At 52.2% G+C, this 4,550-nt stretch overlaps 1 pseudogene; it reads left to right on the plus strand.

The window, feature by feature from the left end:
• Positions 1-1,140: 1,140 nt before the first annotated feature.
• LOC137346891 (U2 spliceosomal RNA) lies at positions 1,141-1,249 on the plus strand (annotated as a pseudogene).
• The last annotated feature ends 3,301 nt before the right edge of the window (positions 1,250-4,550 follow it).

Consider the following 4,550-nt stretch of genomic DNA (forward strand, 5'->3'; position numbering starts at 1 on the left):
TGGCTCACAAAATCAAGGCTGCTGATCCCAGTGCAGTCCTGAGGGGGTGCTGCACTGTTGGAAGTGCCTCCTTTCGAATGAGATATTAAACCAAGGCCCCTATCTGCCCTCTCAGGTGGATGTAAAAGATCCCATGGCACTATTTTGAAGAAGAGCCGGGGAGTTCTCCCCGGTGTCCTGCCCAATATTTATCCCTCACTCAACATCACAAAAACAGATTAACTGGTTATTATCACATTGTGTTTGTGGGATTCTGCAGGAAGCAGGGTTGTGAGCTGAAATGTTTTTTTGTTAAAGGGTACAGTGAGAGAATATGTCTATTGGGGAATGGACCTCCTTATTTTTTTTACACACATTGTCGACACCGAGTGTTCCCAGGTGGGTCACAGCTGCTGTATCCATTGTGTGCAGGTCAGATCTGCATCGGGTTTTAACGCTTCAGTGACAAAAGCACCACCAGGGGTCAGTACAGCTCCTCCGCTCTGCAAACACCACAAGGTGGCAATGGGTCTTCCAGCATTTCTTGTTTTTATTTCAGATTTCCAGCATCTGCAGTATTTTGCTTTTATTTTAGTGGCAATGGGTCTGTCCCCTGATGTTGCTCATCTTTCATTTTAATCCCTTCCCCTTTGTGCATGTTCTTTTTTGATTTAGAAAACCACTGTTTTTTTTTTGCATTTCAGCCACAGAAGATTTTATTAAAACAAAGTTCTCTATTCAGTCATCCCGCAGAGGATTCAATTTTCCTTCATTGTACAGCGGATCTGTCTTTTCAATCTCCAGTGTTAATGAAGAACAGGCTGTCAGCTGTCTATTCAGACACACAACAACCTGTCATCCTGTCTTGTTTTCATACAATCCTCCAGAAACTCCCCTATTTCAGTTACATTGCTGTGTCTTTTTCAAATGATGAATTGCAAATTATAATTAAATGTTTCAATGGATTAATGTGTTTGTCTTATCTACCGCGCACTCCAGTCCCTCCAGTCTCAGAAAGCCTCAAGTGTGCAGATATGAAGAGGGGAGACGAACAGAGGGACCTTGGAGTGCATGTCCACAGACCCCTGAAGGTAGCAGGACAGGGTGGTTAAGGGGGCATAAAGGACGCTTTCCTTTATTAGCCAAGACATAGAATATATGATCGCTTCTCGGCCTTTTGGCTAAGATCAAGTGTAGTATCTGTTCTTATCAGTGCTTATTTGATTGAGAAGAGACCATGATCATTGCCTTTTGATCCTGGGGAAGCTTTGAGTAAAATGGCTATAACCAATTTTCGAGCTTCGGGCCAGGGAGTGCGCAACACCGTTCGGGTGGTCGTGAAGGACAAGGAAGGAGATGCACCGGTCGATCGCACCTTCTTCATCAAGAAAATTCTCTTCGATTGCTGCGGATTTCAAGCGACGGACGTTTTCTGCCTGCAGGATTTCCCCAGCAGTGGATACTTCGACGTGACGTTCCGGAACGTGGCGGGATGCATCAAGTTCCTGAAGGCGTTCAAGGAGAAAGGGGACCGGGCGCCACTGTCGATTCTCACAGCGGAGCCGCTCTTCACGCTTCCGTCACAACGGGACCGGGTGGTGACGATTCACCTCTACAACCCCCATGTTCCGGTGGTGGTTGTACTCACCTTTCTCGCCAGGTACGTCGAGGTGGCCGGCAGCAGCACTGATGTCAAGGACCCCTTTGGGATCTGGACCAGCAAGCGGCAGGTCAAGGTGACCTTGAAGGTAGATCCCAGCGGAGCCATCATCCACCCTCCCTCCAGCTTCGCTATCGGGGGAAGTCGAGGCTTCTTGGTCTACGCTGGGCAGCCCAGAGTTTGCCGCACCTGTGGCAAATCTGGTCACATGGCAGCCAACTGCAGCACGGTTGTTTGCAAGAACTGCAAGGAGGAAGGCCATCAGACCAAGGACTGTAAGCAGATTAAGTGTTGCAACTTGTGCGGTGCGGCAGGCCATCTCTACAAGACCTGCCCCAAACGTTGTCTCAGCTATGCTCAGGCGGCAAGGTCCAAGGAATGGCCGGGCGAAGGTTCGACGAAGGCGTCCGCTGTTCGAAAGGAGACCAGCAACCTTCTCCGCAGTGAGGAACTTCAACCTGAGAAGGAAGGGGAGGCAGCTGAAACCAACGACCCAGCACCTACCCAGTGCCCGGAAACCCCTCCCCCACAGACAGAATCAATGGAGGAGGAGGCAGCAGATGGACAAACAGGTCAGTGGCAAGTGGTCCAGAGGAAAACCACAAAGAAAAAACATCCCAAAGCCACCACCCAAACCAGTGGCAAGAGGAGGCTCTCTTCTGAATCAGACTGCAACAACTCCTCTTCACTGGACGGGGAAATGCTGGAACGACAGCCCCTTCAAAAGAGGCGGCAGAACTCCGAGATGGATGATAAAGCATCCCAGCCCCCGGGCACTGGAAGCTGTGATGGGCCCAGCGTGCCCCAACCCCAATGCCCCACACGTAACGAAGTGGCCAACGCATCTCAGCTCTGCGACACCGGGAGCAAAGACACGTCTGGCGCACCTGAGCTCCGGGAGACCGGGAGCTGTGAGGTTTTCGAGGAGGAACAGATGGAAGCAGCTGAGGACAACCCAATCCTCTCTGCCTACAAGACCCCCCCGATGTCACCCGAGCGGCACAAACCCTGCATGAAAAATCAGGAGGGGTTTCTGAGCCCAACCAACGTGAAACTGCTTGCGCATACGATGGGTATGCAGGAACATCCCGAAGGGGAAGGACTGGGACTAGCGAGGACAAATGGTATGGGAAGCAACAACTAATTTTTAGTAAAAAATGGGTGTAAGAATTGCTTCCATTAATGTGCGTAGCATTAAATCTACTACGCGATGTGTTTCAACCTTGGATTACCTTGCCAAGGTCAAAGCTGACCTACTGTTTCTGCAGGAGTGTGCAATACCACACCTCAGCACCTACAGGCAGTGGTCGCGATGGTGGTCCCACGGGCCATCGATCTGGTCGGGGGTAATGATTGCCGTTCCTCCGGCCTGGGTATTCTGCTGCGGGGAGGTAACTTCACCATCTCCGAAGTTAAGGAGGTGGTGGGCGGCCGCCTCCTCGTAGCAGACGTGATGTACAACAATGCTCCGCTCCGGTTGATCAACGTGTACGCCCCGGTACAACGCAGCGAGCGGCTGACCGTCTTCCAGCAGCTCCCACTGCTGCTGGCGACGTCCAGGCCGGTCATCCTAGGCGGTGACTTCAACTGCATCATCGATGCGGCTGGACGATCCGGCAGTGACGACAGCAAACTGGACGCTACGTCCAGATTCCTAGTAGAAACAGTTAAAGATGCCAAACTGCACGACGTCTTCAGCAAACCTGCAGACGGAGCGCAGCGCAGATACACATGGTCAAGATCGGACGGGTCTGCCCGTTCCAGGATTGACTTCCTGTTTGTGTCCCGTGCTGTCACGGTCGGATCCACCGACGTCAAGCCGGTGTTCTTCTCCGACCACTGCCTCTTACTGGCCGACTGTCACTTACAGGACGACCAGCGGGTTGGCAGAGGGACGTGGAAGCTCAATGCGACACTGCTGACCCCAGAGAACGTTGAGGAACTCAAAAGGGATTACAATGGTTGGAGGACCGTGAAACCCCTCTTTGAGTCTCCAGTTCACTGGTGGGAAGCGATTAAGGAGAACATCAAGAGGTTCTTCATCCACAAAGGTGTTCAGAGGGCGAGAGAGAGACAGAGGGAACTGTCCCGACTCCAGAAAATTATGCAAAATCTACTCCGGTTGCAGTCAATGGGGGTCGAGGTCAAGGAGGACCTCCAAGAGGTGAAGAGCCAGCAGGCCTCGCTCTTTGCCAAGGAGGCCTCCAAGATCATCTTCCGGTCCAGAGTCCGCTCCATCGAGCAGGATGAGACGTGCTCGCGTTACTTCTTCCAAAAGGTACACAGAGAGAGCTCTGTGATCAGCAGCCTGAAGGAAGAAGATGGCTCGGTAACGTCTTCGCAGTCCGACATACTAAGGATCAGCAAATCCTTTTATGCTGGGCTGTATGACGCGAAGCCCACAGACAGCAGAGCCTCCCAGTCCTTCCTGTCATCTATCACAGAGGTCCTAGATGACAGCAGGAGGGAGAGACTGGACAAGCCGCTAATTCTGGACGAGCTGACAAAGGCCGTCGAGTCTTTCGAGACGAGTAAAACCCCCGGGAGCGACGGCTTACCGGTCGAGTTGTACTCGGCCCTGTGGGACTGGGTCGGCCCGGACCTGCTGGAAGTATACGAGAGTATGCTCCTGGCCGGCAGCATGTCAGAATCCATGAGAAGAGGCATCATCACCCTCATTTACAAGCAGAAGGGGGAGAGGGCAGAAATCAGAAATTGGCGGCCCATCTCACTGCTTAATGTTGATTACAAGATTCTGTCCAAAGTCATAGCCAGTCGAGTCAAGTCTGCTCTGGAGTTGGTGATTCACCCCGATCAGACCTGTACTGTACCCGGCAGGAAGATCTCTGATAGTCTCGCGCTACTCAGGGATACGATCGCCTACGTACGGGACAGGAGGGTGGACACCTGC

This window comes from Heterodontus francisci, chromosome 30 (assembly GCF_036365525.1).
Source record: "Heterodontus francisci isolate sHetFra1 chromosome 30, sHetFra1.hap1, whole genome shotgun sequence".
Taxonomy (NCBI): domain Eukaryota; kingdom Metazoa; phylum Chordata; class Chondrichthyes; order Heterodontiformes; family Heterodontidae; genus Heterodontus; species Heterodontus francisci.